Raw genomic sequence first — 15,564 nt, 5'->3', positions numbered from 1 at the left:
CCTCCTTGCTGCCCCTTCTTTCTCCTTGCTGCCCCTTCCTGCTGCTTGCAGACCCTTCCTGCTTCTTACTGCCTCTTTCTACTCCTTGCTGACCCCTCTTGCTTCTTGCAGACCCTTCCTACTCCTCGGTGACCCCTCCTGCTCCTTGCAGACCATCTCTACCCCTTCCCGCTGCTCCTTCCTACTCCTTGCTGACCCCTCCTGCCCCTTGCAGACCCTTTATACTCCTTGCTGACCCCTCCTGCTTCTTGCTGACCCCCCTGCTCCTTGCTGACCCCACCTGCTCCTTTCTGCTCCTTGCTGACCCCTCCTGCTCCTTTCTGCCCCTTCCTGTCCTTGCTGACCCTTCTTTCTCCTTGGTGCCCCTTCCTGCTCCTTGCAGACCCTTCCTGCCTCTTCCTACTCCTTGCTGACCCCTCTTGCTCCTTGCAGACCCTTCCTACTTCTTGCTGACCCTTCCTACTCCTTGCTGACCCCTCTTGCTCCTTGCAGACCGTTCCTACTCCTTGGTGACCCCTCCTGCTCCTTGCAGACCGTCCCTACCCCTTCCTGCTGCCCCTTCCTATTCCTTGCTGACCCCTTATGCCCCTTGACTGCCCTTTCTACTCCTTGCTGACCCCTCCTGCTTCTTGCTGACCCTTCCTGCTCCTTGCTGACCCCTCCTGCTTCTTGCTGACCCCTCCTGCTTCTTGCTGACCCTTCCTGCTCCTTGCTGACCCTTCCTGCTCCTTGCTGACCTCTCTTGCTCCTTGCTGTCAGGATTACTGTTTGATCCAGCACGTAGAACTGTATAGCACGGATGACAAATAAGTAACGTATTACCGGTCCTTAGAATGGCCGGATTTAACGTACAAAGAATAGTCAAAAATACTAGCCGAGGTCAGGGAACACAGAAAGGGACACAGCGATGAGGAAAGCCAGGAGTCAGGATACTAGAATACAGAGAAGTCAATAAACAAAGCCAAAGTCAAAAACCAGGTAGAAAACTATAAACAGGAACGCGCTCTCGGACAACCACAAGGGAAACCACGACAGGGCACTGAGCAGGATGAGAACGGGGCCTAAATACCCCTCCTCTAGATCTGATAGGCTGTAACCGGCCTTTGACCCCAAATTCAGTTACCAGGTTAATTTGCATAATTGCTGCTCAGCATTAACCCTTCTGTGGATTAGGTTGCTGCTCGGCACAACTTTTCCTGTGTGGACAGTAAATATCATTAACCACATTTTTATAAGCGGATGAATACGTGACACTTGCAGACCCTTCCTACTCCTTGCAGACCCTTCCTATTCCTTGGTGACCCCTCCTGCTCCTTGCAGACCGTCGCTACCCCTTCCTGCTGCCCCTTCCTACTCCTTGCTGACCCCTAATTCCCCTTGCAGACCCTTTCTACTCCTTGCTGACCCCTCCTGCGTATTGCTGACCCTTCCTGCTCCTTGCTGAACCCTCCTGCTACTTGCAAACCTTCCTGCTCCTTTCTGCTCCTTCTACTTTACCTTCCTCTATGCCAGGGATAGGCAACTTTCGGCACTCCAGATGTTGTGGACTACATCCCCCATAATGCTTTTACACTCATAAGGCTGGCAAAGCATCATGGGAGGTGTAGTCCAAAACATCTGGAGTGCCGAAGGTTGCCTATGTCTGCTCTATGCTGTCTCAACCCCCCTCACTTACCTGATCTGTAGACTGTCGCTCCCCACCCCCCCCCGCCCCCCCCACCCCCATCTGTAGGCTGCGCCTCTGTGCTGCTCCCCTGCGGTTTCAGTCATGAGAGAGAAGCAGGGATATTCTGTAACTTCCTGCCTGTCTCCATTCACAGCGCCACCTACTGGCCTATTGCACTGTATTCTCACACTGAAATCAAAAATAGCAGCACAAGCTGAAAAATCCCCCCCTGCGGACGCCCATGACTGGATTGCCTACTTACAACCAGATGAGGATGATGATGGGCTCTGGCTGCAGTCTGGCTCCACTGGTCTGGTGTAAAACAGGCTCTCTGGCGGCTGTTTATTACTGTGGTCGCAAAAGTCAAAGTGGTCTCTTCTCCCCCCCTCCCTTAGTGGGTCTCTCCTCTTCTCCCCCCCTTTCCATTAAGGATCTCTCCTAATCCCCCCCTTCCCCCCATAGTGGTCGCTTTACCCCCACCCTCTCTTAGTGGTCTCCTACCTCCCTTAGTGGTCTCTTCACCCCCACCCTCTCTTCATGGTCTCTCTCTCCTCCCCCTCCCTTGTCTTTCTCTCCCCCTTCCCCCCATAGTGGTCGCTTTACCCCCACCCTCTCTTAGTGGTCTCCTACCTCCCTTAGTGGTCTCTTCACCCTCACCCTCTCTTCATGGTCTCTCTCTCCCCCCCCCTTGTCTTTCTCTCCCCCCTCTCTAACTTCATGGTCTCTCTCTCTCTCTTCCCCCTCCCTGCCTGGTCTCTCTCTCTCCCCCCCTCCCTCCATTGTGTCAGGGTATTTATATCGGCAGACATTTGTGCTATGATAGAAATACAAAGTGTATATTCTGAAGTCATTGCTAAACAGACCAGACTCCATTTTGTTATTCTCAAGTTAACAAAGACACAACATTTCTTTCCTTTCTCTATTGCTGACCGCTTAGCCAGAGCTGAATGGAATGTGTATATAAACAAACCAAATAGATAAGACATCGAGAATGGGGGTGGACAGACTGTCTAATTACTAATGGAGTATAATAAATTCTATTCCCAGACTTAGGTGACAGAGGAGATTAAACAATTAAATTTTACTTTCGATATTGTACAACGTCCCATTATAGTTTAAGGTGAAACTTAGTTCACAATCAATTTTAGGAAATATAGCAGAATTTGCAGACGCATAGTCTGAAGAAATTCTCTTGATCTGACAGATAAAATAAGTTATTGGTTACATAAAGATAACGTAAATGACGTCAAAAATAGCCACCAGGAAAAGTTAACTCTTTCCTGGATAGGTATGTGTAGTGGAACAATACTGCCATCTAGAGTCCAAATATTAAAATGATTACCTAGAAGGCAACCACACCCCACATTTGTGATTGGCTATCACTTAGAGGAATTTCCCCTTTAAAAAGTTAAGACAAGGGAAGAGTGAGGAGATTCAAGATTGAAGAGAGGGACATTACGACACTCTGGGGATTCAGAGAGGTCCAGGCAGAATCGGGCGAGCAGAGTAACCAAGAAACTCTTACACTCCATGCAGAGAACCACTTAGCTACCTGGGAATATCTGATGAGAAAATATCTACATAACTGCTAAATATACAGGCATTTAATTAATTAATTTAAATTAATTAAAATTAATAGCATGATATATGACTGGATAAATCATGTTTGATTTCATATTTAGAAATCTTAATTATTAAAGAATATATATATGGTTATAGCATCCCATCTGCAGCTGGGATCAATATAATCATTAATGTATTTGTGTGATTAATATCACGTTAGCATATCATGACCATTTATCCAGCTGTATTGATTAGCTCTAAAATAAGATAAAATATCTATTTAGACAAATTAATTAAAATATCAGCTAATATAACATAGTAGGTTTCTGTCATTTGATAAAATCAAGGAAATGGTTGATGACTGGTTAAATGTTATTTATTTAAATTACATAGGAGTAGATCTTAACTACTTAGGAGGTCTAGCCAGCACTGCAAGGGTTATTTCTAACTGCTAGCTAAGTTCCATTGCCCTACACTGTAGCTCTGTGTGTGAAACTTCACATTCTTTGTCTCTGTGAAAGGGTCGTAAATCTTGACACCTAATGTGTAGATTTTAAACTACGTCTTAGTCATTAGGAAATGTTGTTTTAAATTACCATATTGTATTACATATTCATGTTATACTGAAAATTCCATTGATTATTATCATGCATATTACTCATCATTATTATTTAAATTGTTAAGAAATAAATATCTATTTTTATAACAATTTGTGATTTTTAATTACCGGTATATGGTTTTACATTTTCATTTAACACGATAAACGTTCTTAGGGATCTGAGAATTTAAATCGTGGGCAATTCTCATCTGTTTACATTATTATCCCATAAATATCCCCACAATTGTCTCTCTCTCTTCCCTCCCCTCCCTCCATGGTCTCTCCACCCCTCCCTCCATGGTCTCTCTCCCTCCCCTCCCTAGTCTCTCCCTCCCTCCATGGTTTCTCTCCTTCCCTCCATGGTACTCCCCCTGCTGCCTGAAAAAATAAATAGAAGACAGTTTAAAACAGTGTAAAATGGGGGCGGGGCCTGGCCGCCGAGCTGGAAGGACATGAAGCACATCAGCTCCTCCACAAACCCTCGCAAAACTGGCAAAATATGCCCAGTTCCCTCTGGAAATCACACCAAACAGATGCCAACTGGCAGGGGGACCCAAGCGACATCTGCATGTGCAATGTCAACACCTGTTTGACTGCCGACGACACTGTATGGGCCGCTGAGTTTGGGCCTGCTGTGAGGCTCTGGCGGGAGAAACGGCCGATCTCCCGTGCTTGGTCCGGCGGGGCCTCCATCGGGCTCATCACAGGCCCCGATCCCCCCCTGTGGGCCGGTGGGGGTTATCCCGGCCCCCCCACTGGGGAGGCAGAGCACACTCCAGGGAGCTGGACAACGGCGAGACCAGTCTGGGACCGCATGGCACAAGCTAAGATGGCCGCCGCATAAACTGCACGACGGAGCAGAGTGACCGCAGTACCTGAGAGGAGGCATTGCAGGGACAGAGTCATTGTACCCAGACCACTTTTATGAGCTGAAGGGGTCTGGGTGCCTATAGTGTCCCTTTAAATAGAACATGTAAGATCAGACATATATGATACTGAAGTTCTGTTGCATGAACATTTTTTTAACACTCCTTCCGTAGCCTCTGAACACATTGGAGTTTTAGAGAGCTATATGCTTTTGTTCTTCTGCTATGATAGGAACAATTTATTTAAATAAATTAACATCTGCATTGTACTTTAACCCATGATCATTTTCAACATCTGTGTTGGAACATCATCAAGGAACTATTAAATCAGACGTAGACGTATTTCAGTGATTTTATATATATATATATATACCTATCATACATCAAAGCACTGCATACAGTAGCTCTTAACAGCAACAAGTGTGGGTGGTGAATGTAATTCCTATAATGCAACAGCCATCATATTTAGGGATTTTAAAAAGCAGATTAGTAATGTAATGTAGTACATAAGTGCAGACTGCTACACATCATTATTATTGGCAATATGTTTTTATTTGATTGAGAAATGACACTTCCCACTTAGAACCAATGGTGGATGATGCACAATATGTAGCAAAACTTATCTGTCACTCAGCAATGACATAGTGAGCGATATTTTGTTCTTTGCATTCACATAAAAAAATGAATTTAAAAGAAAAGAAAGGAAATTCAGTAATCTCAAGTGTAGACTAAGATATGCTGGAATGCCTAAAATCCTTGAAATTTGTAAATAATTATTACTTGCAGCTGATCCACAGTATCACTAACTGTCCTCTTCCTTTTCTATCAATTTGTGTATATTGTCTGTCTGTGTTCTGTATAATTACCTAAATTCTGTTTTCATAATCTGTATAATGCTCTGGATAAGAGTGCCATATAAGAACAGTTACATAAATAAATAAATAGATTGCAACAATTCTTTCTAGTCTACAGCATTGAAGGGGTCAGCATACTCCTTAACCATCTGTTCGGGAGCTTTGTTTCCTTTGTGACGTAACTTGTAAAAAGAGCCTAGAGCCAATTACAGCATTGGAAAAATATGCATTGGCAGAGACAGATGAAAAAGTTCAGGCTAAGGGAAAGCTGGGAATATGAGCAGAAGGGTCCGACTCAGTTATCTTGCAAGGGAGCTTGTTAAAAAGCACTTGGAAAATGCAGAACACACTAATCAGTTGAAGCATTTCATCAAGCCTTAGTGGAAGACAGAAATCTTTCCAGCTGTTCACCTATAGGTTTTATTTAGGTCACCAAAAAACGTGAGTATGACAAGGCGTTACAAATAGAAAGCTGTATGATAGAACTGCGTGCAGCATTCCAGTGCACAAATTAATGTAGAAAAAAGATTATGGGTAATATTGAGAAGAAATAGTGCCTGCTATGACATTATTTATTACTTTATACAATACAACGTAAATACCCAGTTATGGTGTTCTTTAATATGTGCTTAGATGGTAGCTATAGAAACTTAGGGTTTTTGTTTGTTTTTTGTTTTGTTTTTAATAACAGCATTTTATGAATTAGAAGCCAACGATTCAGTTTAGTTAATAAGTACTTTTGTTTTTTCGGTTGTTCAGGTAATACACTTATTTTACTATACCAGCACTACAATAGATTTAGAAACATAAAATGTGACGGCAGATAAGAACCATTCGGCCCATCTAGTCTGCCCAATTTGCTAAATATTTTCCCTGGCTTTATCTTATACCTAGGATAGTCTTATGCCTATCCCACGCATGCTTAAACTCCTTTACTGTGTTAACCTCTACCACTTCATCTGGAAGGCTATTCCATGGTTCCACTACCCTCTCAGTAAAGTAATACTTCCTGAAATTATTTTTAAACCTTTGCCCCTCTAATTTAAAACTATGTCCTCTTGTTGTGGTAGTTTTTCTTCTTCTAAATATGGTCTCTTCCTTTACTGTGTTGATTCCCTTTATGTATTTAAATGTTTCTATCATATCCCCCTGTCTCGTCTTTCCTCCAAGTTATACATGTTAAGATCCTTTAACCTTTGCCATTAGAATTCTTAGTTATAATGCACTGATAATAGATATTGGAAAGAACAGCAGCTTGATACACATATTTTAGTTCAAATGGACCAGTATATTTTATTTATATGCACAGTGTGAATCTTTGTAAAAGAATGCCCACATCTTCACAGCAGAACATGCAGCAGACACAGTAATGTTAAATGATCTGGGTCCCAACATCATAAATGATTCCTCCAGTATTATGCTGTGGTATGAACTGTATTATGTGTGAATTTTTATTTTTAACAGCTTTTCTATTGCAACCTATAGAAACTTTGATATCTGATTGTGATGTATTTGAGATACGTATATATATATCTGTGTGGTTAGATAGCAAAAAAAAAAGAGGTACAGCTTATTGGTATAAAATGATGGCTATTTACTAAGGGAGGAAATACAAGATTTATTACAATCCCACAGGTGTTCTTAATTTGTATCTCAGCGCACATATATAAAACAGAGTATTCCCAGGGCTAAATTAACGATGCAGAGAAAATGTAAAGACAGAATTACATTGTGATCCTTAAACCAATGCTTTTTTTATGACGGTTTACAAGTAGTGACTTAAAAGTTCACGATGGGGCAGCCATTTAGCACCCAGGCATCATCTTCAAGACATTACAAGATATATCTTATGTTAACACACAATCTTGAATCTATTAGTGTGCTTACCAAGAAAGAGAAGAGAGATTATGTACTATAACAATATGACTTGGTGGTAGCACTCCAAGATTCTATGGGCAATCTTCTAAGAAGTCTATGTTTTTAAATAGTTTATTGCCACATTTAATTTCAGATATACTTTAGGTAGTGTAAAATATAAATTATATCACAGCTGGTATTCATAATAGTCTATATTTCTATTATCTTGTACCTTTTCAATATGTTCTATTCGAAAGGAAATATTATTTTATATATATTTGTTTACTATATCTACTTTTACGAACGCCTAAAATAGAAAATACTAAGACAGGTTGTCAAACTGCTATTGAAATCACTAGCTTTACAATATACATATTTAAATATATTTAATTTATTTCAATATTTAAAGGAACACTCCAATCCCCTAAAGTACTTAAGCTTACGAGGGGATTAACAGAGTGTCCTCTCTTTCATACTTTATAGAGTGCAGATTTGAAGATATATTATTAATTTTAGAAAGTTTTTGGGTAGCATCCTCCAGACTGTTAATCAGACTGACTAGAGGATGCCATTCCTTACTCACCTTAATCGCTTCTCTTAGAGAAGCATTGGATTTAACTGTTTGAGAAGCATTGGATTGGCCAGGGAGGTCAACTCTACTGATGACCTCCCGGAGGTGTTACAATACTATGGAGAAGAATCTTCTCAAAACGGGATTAGAGACAAGTTTTTTTTATTTATAAATAAAGGTATTTGTTTACAATGTTGGAGTGTCCTTTTAATTCAAGTTGATGTTCATCTGAGTAGCAACTTAAGGAATAAGCGTTTTATTAAAAGAAATCCAATGACCTGACCATGCACGATGGCTGTTTTGCATTGAACATTTTGAACATCTGACGTGATGAAATTTGTGTTGCATCTTGAAACAATCCCTGTGGATTGTTCACTAAATCCTGTTATAGTTTACCCTGGATGTATTAGTCATGTATATGTAGAATTTAAAGACATCACATTAAATACTAGCATGCCATAACCTTATCGTTAAATTATATAGTCAAAATTGTTACCTAGTAGTTGAAAGGGTTACTCCAATTGTCATGACTACCAGATAAGGCTTACCTTTTAACAGACCTTAGGCAGCTGCCTAAGGTCCATAGGATAGACAGCGTCCCCAGAACCATGAATTTGCTTAGCCCCACTCACTATCTTTATATGAAGAAAGAAGATGGTGTCCCAAACAGGTAACCTGGTTATAGCCCTGTGGACTTATATTCCTTTTCTGATGCCCACTTCTGCTTTTAGAAGTGTTCATGGAGGAAGAAATCTGCATATGCAGTGTTTCGGTTTGAAATGCTGCACATATAGAGATATTTGCACTTTTGTCCCAGGAACGAGCTGTACCCAGTACCCATGACTTTGGCAACCTGGAACTCTGTTCCAGACTGCCTTATGTTAATTATGTGCAAAAAAATGCATATGTTGGCAACAGATGATGTGAATTTCTACACTTGCAGGTGGCACCTTCAAGGGGAAGCCTCTATATCCCCTCCTTCTATAATTTTGTGGTCCTCCCTACATTTGTTCATTTGCCCCCCTCCCCCCCCCCCCGCCTCTAATCGCCCCCCCTTTCTCTGTCTCTCCCCCCCTCCTCCCCACTCAGGTAAGTGTTTATTTTGTTTTTAGAGATTTACAAAGTTAAAAGGGTTAGGGGACCTATTAAAAAGTGTTCCATAGGGCAACTAAAGGAAATACAAAAAAGGGTTGGAATAACTGTGATAAACATGTGCATGTAAAAAATTGTAATGGGAATTTGGAAAAAATTGCATGTAGAGATTCATCTGAAAATAGAGTGAAACAGAGCAAATTAGCCTGAGGCATATAAATAGACATGCAATCCTATGTTCTATGCCCTGTTGTGGTTCTTTGTACCCAATAGTACATTTATACTGTATTTTGACTCAATGTTTCATTGACCCAGCTTTCCCGTTGACACAGCTTTTTGATACCCCTGACCTGGCTTTGTATACGCGTGTGTCTGATCTCTAGCATCCCTTAGCCAGTTTACCCTTTTATTCTATCCTGCATGGAGCCAGGCCCTTCTAAGGACTGATATCATGATCTTGAGTCTATCTACCTATTCTGGTTTTCATAATCTGTGTTGGGGTTACTTACCGTGACAGTGACCAATCAAAATCAAAAGAAAGCATGTTCAAATTCCATATTAAAAGCTGGTGTTTTACTATTATTACGGTTTACCCAACATAAATTAGCCCACTCAGACACCGAAGGAGATATAGTAGAAAACTCAAGTCACATGCAAAGTTACCATTGATCGTGTATTTTTTGCCAGTCCTTGGATGCAAATGTGTCACCTAGATAGAACAATTAGTACAAACATGGCCCACACTTTAAACATGGGAAAGTCCTATACTTAGGTGTAGAAAGTGAATGCTGGATCTGTAATAGTTCCACCTATATGTTTATATATTTTCAATCACACATCATTGTACCCTACATTTGTCTGAGGATTTTATCTTCAAAGAGGAAATAGTTCTTAGCAAGGGTTATGTCAATAATGTGAAGGAATAATAAGATCCTTTTATTTGAGTCATTCATTTTTTTTCAAGGATACATTTCTCAGCCATTCCACCTGTATGAGATTGGTGATATTCCATGTGAACAGATAAGCATTGAGGGGGGCTGGAAAGAGAATACATAGGTAATTGTCCACTGGGCCACTAGTTTGGATGGTCTGGCATTAGAGATGTGGACTGCAGTCTTACTATATTCTTGTGTGGATTAGTATAGTAGAGGGTGCTCTGGGATATTTACTGGCACAGCGCAGCAGGAGTGAGACATCAGGCATCTCCATTCTAGCCAAGCACTGTGCAGATTTTCACGTGGACTGGTGGACTGCAATTACTTTGATATCCAGATCTGGACTGGTCTACTAGAATATTTTCCAATGTACTGGAGTATCTGGCTGAATGTTGACCAATCTGCCAGACTATGAGGTGGTTATAAATGACAGATTGGGGGCGGGGCCTGACCGCCATGCCGACAAGTCGCACAAGGAGAGAGCTCCTGCCGAAAACCCGCTAAAAACGCAAAACTAACAACTTTCCACTCGAGAAAACGAGCTGGGACTCGGCTGAAATACTTCTCCACGCACGAGAGACAGCTTCTCAAGGCTCCTGGCTAATATACCGGAGGTCACACCCTGAAGCCTCTTTGGGCCTACTCGCGGGAGCAGCCGAGAGGATACGGCCGGTCTCCCGGCTGCCTACACTGCTGTGGCACCTAGAGGTAAACGGGACCCCTGTTTCCCCCCCCCTGCCGTGAGGGACATCACGGCACCCACACAAGCGAGACCATCCCGTTGGGAGGCATCGGACAGCGGGGACGAAGCTAAGATGGCCGCCCATCATAGGCCCAAGAAGCGGAGCACATACGCCCAACACGCCGCGAACCCTCTACTGGAACTCGATCGGCTCTGCACGAGCCTCTGGGCAATGTTATGCGACCGCGGAATGGCCCACAGACCGGCAGTCAAGCTAGTGGCCACATGGATCCGTCCTAAAACCCGTCGCCTCCACTACAGGCACCCCCCGCAAGCACCCAGAAAGGCCGAAACGACACGCAAAAGCCAGCGACCTCACAGGCGGGAAAAGTCACCTGGCTACCTGGGCAAACGCATGGATCCACACATACACGGGAGCTATGCCGCAAAACCTGGTCCCCACACAAGCCACTCACCTGTTCCGGGAACCGGGAACTTCTATCATCCCCTTCACGCCACTGCTGCTAAGCGAGGAGCTGCAAAGCTGCACACTCTACGGAATGCAAAGGGAGTTGATTCCCGGCCCAGAGGAGCCCCTGAGACAAACGACGCAGGCAGGACACAAGTCACTGCAATGGGCATAGGCTAAACAGACTACCCCTGTGACCTATGAACGAGCATGCCTCCATAGGGTCAGTCTACAGCCTTCTATCTATCCTGTCAGCCCCCAACCTGATGGACAATAAGGGACTTCCACTTACCTTCTTGTTTTCATTAAACGGACTCATTAACAAGCATAATAGGCCAACCAAACCTGGTTTTAAGCAAAATCGATACTAATTCGTTGCCGAGCATGTTCAGTAATATGTCAGCATTAAGTGAACCACTTGTCAATTTTTGTAACGCAAACTAAGTTTCATGCTAGGCACACAGCCTGCTTAATTAATGCCTCAACGTGCTATCCAATATGGGCCTCACTTGTATATTCCTTGTAAAGATATGCAGATTGCAGATTGTACACTTAGGCAGCCAGACGGTTCTATTAACTAAAACATTATCATATGCTCAGTAATCCTAGTTACATGGTCCAAGCTTGTTTTATTCTTTTTCCTTTAACCTGTTGTAACATTTAATATAATCTTAAACGTAACTAAACTTAACAATTCATAGGCTTGTATAGCTTAGTGAATCTATGTATATCTACTATTGTCAGAACGCTAGAAATTTGCATGCTTGCTTCATTTAATATAATCTTAAACGTAACTAAACTTGACAATTCATAGGCTTGTATAGCTTAGTGAATCTATAGATATCTACTATTGTCATAACGATGGATATTTGCATGTTTGCTTTAAAAAAAAAAAAAGTGCTGTTTAATCTGCCACAATTTAATTTGTAAAAATGTTATGAAAAGCCTGCAGCTGCTATTGTGGCTCTGCTCGCCTATTGTTATTTCATGCACAATGAAAATAAATGACAGATTCATACAGCAATGTGCCTGTCATTGGTGACAATGAAGTTTCAAGAAACAGAGTGTATGTCTATTTAGCATGCAGAGATCCTATTGTATAAATTTATGGCAGCACCACTGCTTAGAAATGCATTTTCTATGTGTGTCCCCAATTTCCCCCTTTGACAGACAGAGAGTTAGGCACAGAAACAGACACACACACATACATACAGACACACATACACATACAGAGACACATACATACACACACACACACATTCAGAGACACATGCATACATACACACACATATACAGAGACACATACATGCTCACACATACACTAACACACACACATGCAAAATGTCAGGGGGCCTGGTCAGTGCTGCGGTGCTTTAATAAGGAAATTCATTGCCATCGGGTAGCCCTAATAGCATGGGCCCCTTCTATGCGGCCGGCCGTGGCCACATTGCATGGCCGGCTGGCACCCTGGTTGCAGGGGTCCGCAGGGCAGCCGGGCCCCCTAGAATGGCCCCTGCGAATGCGGTTGATCCGCCACTGGATCATGCCCATGCAGTCTGACTGATCAGTTCTCTGCAGTTTTGGAATTAAATCACATTTTTTAAGCATCTCTAACCACACCTCTCTTGGATGTGACACAGTCTCCACAAAAATAAAATTAAAAAAATGCTTTCATATTTACAGCACAGCGTGTTTGCTTTAGTATTTTGGAGGAACTGCAATGTTTACATTGCATGGTTAAAGCCACCCCTGGTGGCTGTCTTTCTGACAACCGTTAGAGGCGTTTCCTCCTCCAGAACCAAGAGATAACAGCATTTGATTGACGGAGCTTGGCTTTTGGCTGCGTATGCCTAGTTCAAATTCATTGCTTCTCTATGAGCAATAGATTGGAAGAGATTGCGGGTGAAGTCAGCTAAGATGCTGACATCACCAGAGGAGGAGCTGTAGAGTGCAGCAGAAAAGCCCTGGTGCAGGAAAGGAGGCGAGTAAACTTTAGGTTCCATTTAAACACACTGTGCAATAAGGTGAGGTAAAAATAAATTAGGCTCTTTTTCAGGAAGTGTGTGAGACTCAGACAGTTGAAGCCATGTGAGACTCAGACAGTTGAGGTGTATTTAGGACTGCATGCACAAAGTGATTTATCTCCTAAAGGGCAGAGAATTGAGCAGCAAGACTGCAGGGGCATGATCTGCTATGGTATACACCAAAGTGGCTTTATTTAGCGAAGGTTGTTTTGGTGTTTAGTGTCCGTTTTAAGGACTCAGAAAATAAGGTAATTGATGTTTAAGCCATGTGAGAACCAAAACGGAATACTAGTGGTTACAGATATAGAATATCTAATCATCCTATTTGTCCTATTTATAGTTAAATCCCCCCCCCCCTCATAATATTGCAAAGCGCTACGGAATCTGTTGGCGCTATATAAATGGCGATGATAATAATAATAATAATCCTTAGCCATCCCCTGCACTGATTGCAGATCCATGAACTTGTGGCAATAATGGCAACTGATAGTGTAGATTTAGTCGCTGTTACTGAGACATGGTATAATGAGAAAAATGACTGGGACATAGCAATACCAGGGTACTCTTTATATAGAAAAGACAGGGAAGGCAAGAAAGGGGGAGGGGTGGCCCTGTATGTAAAGAATAGCATAAAATCTAGCCTAATAAAGGTTAGTGAGGCGAACATAGAGTCAGTTTGGTTACGTTAGAATTTGGTAATCACACAGTAACTCGTGTAGGTGTGATTTATAGGCCCCCAGGACAAATTGAAGAGTTAGATAATCTACTAGTTGAAGAAATAGCTAAAATGACAATGAAGGGGGAAGTTATCATCATGGGTGACTTTAATCTTCCTGATGTAAATTGGAAAATAAAAATAGCTACTTGTGCCAGGAGCACACATATTCTAAACTCCCTACTGGGATTGTCTCTAAAACAAGTCGTTGAGGAGCCAACTCGTAAAGAGGCCATACTAGATTTAGTGTTAACAAATGGAGATTTGGTATCAGATATTACTGTAGGTGAAAGTTTAGGATCCAGTGATCATCAGTCAGTGTGGTTTAATATAAGAACAGTGACTGAGTCACACCACACAAAAACAAAAGTTTTAGACTTTAGAAAAACAGACTTTTCCAAAATTAGAATATGTGTAAAGGAGTCATTATCAGACTGGAGCAATTTAAATGGAGTCCAAAAGAAATGGGATTATTTAAAAGTTGCACTACTGAAGGCAACAGAAAATTGCATTAGGCTTGTCAGTAAAAGCAAAAAATTCAAGAAACCACTGTGGTACTCCACAGATGTAGCCAAAATAGTAAAAAACAAAAAGTTAGCATTTAGTAATTATAAAAAAACCCAGAGTGAGGAAGACAGAATGACCTATAAGATTAGGCAGAAAGAGGCTAAGCAAGTTATAAGAGCTTCCAAATCACACACAGAAGAGAAAATAGCACAGTCAGTAAAAAAGGGGGACAAAACCTTTTTTAGATACATAAATGAGAAAAGAAAAGTAAAACAAGGATTAGTTAGATTAAAAACAAAAGAAGGAAGGTATGTAGATGAGGATAAAGGTCTAGCTGACTGCCTCAATGAATATTTTTGTTCGGTATTTACAGATGAAAATGAAGGAAAGGGACCTCAGTTAAGAAAAAGGATAAATTAGTCATTTATTACACGTGAGTTTACAGAGGAAGAGGTTCTATTTCAACTGTCAAAAGTAAAGACAAATAAGTCAAAGCTATTAAAAGAGCTTAGTGGTGTACTAGCAAAACAATTAACAGATTTATTTAACCAATCATTGATAACAGGAGTAGTCCCAGAAGATTGGAAGTTAGCGAATGTTGTGCCCATTCACAAGAAAGGTAATAGGGAGGAGTCGGGCAACTATAGGCCAGTAAGCCTAACTTCAGTAGTGGGGAAAGTGATGGAAACCATGTTAAAGGATAGGATTGTTGAACATCTAAAAACACATGGATTTCAAGATCAGAGACAACATGGGTTTACTTCAGGGAGATCATGCCAAACTAATCTTATTGATTTTTTTGATTGGGTAACTAAAATTATAGATCAGGGTGGTGCAGTAGACATTGCTTACCTCGATTTCAGTAAGGCTTTTGACACTGTTGCACATAGAAACATAGAATGTGACGGCAGATAAGAACCATTCGGCCCATCTAGTCTGCCCAGTTTTCTAAATACTTTCATTAGTCCCTGGCCTTATCTTATAGTTAAGATCGCCTTATGCCTATCCCACGCATGCTTAAACTCCTTTACTGTGTTAACCTCTACCACTTCAGCTGGAAGGCAATTCCATGCATCCACTACCCTCTCAGTAAAGTAATACTTCCTGATATTATTTTTAAACCTTTGTCCCTCTAATTTAAGACTATGTCCTCTTGTTGTGGTAG

General features: G+C 41.7%; 1 protein-coding gene across 1 annotated transcript in view; it reads left to right on the top strand.

The window, feature by feature from the left end:
- The first annotated feature begins 5,815 nt into the window (after positions 1-5,815).
- C1QTNF2 (C1q and TNF related 2) overlaps positions 5,816-15,564 on the top strand; it is a 67,596-nt gene continuing 57,847 nt past the window's right edge. Inside the window, exon 1 of the mRNA XM_063448061.1 lies at positions 5,816-5,988. The gene's annotated coding sequence lies outside the window, so the exon portion shown is untranslated. The remainder of the gene's footprint in view (positions 5,989-15,564) is intronic.

This window comes from Pelobates fuscus, chromosome 3 (assembly GCF_036172605.1).
Source record: "Pelobates fuscus isolate aPelFus1 chromosome 3, aPelFus1.pri, whole genome shotgun sequence".
NCBI classification, from domain to species: domain Eukaryota; kingdom Metazoa; phylum Chordata; class Amphibia; order Anura; family Pelobatidae; genus Pelobates; species Pelobates fuscus.
The sequence above is the reverse complement of the archived record's forward strand: the minus strand, read 5'-3'. Positions and strand labels throughout refer to the sequence as shown.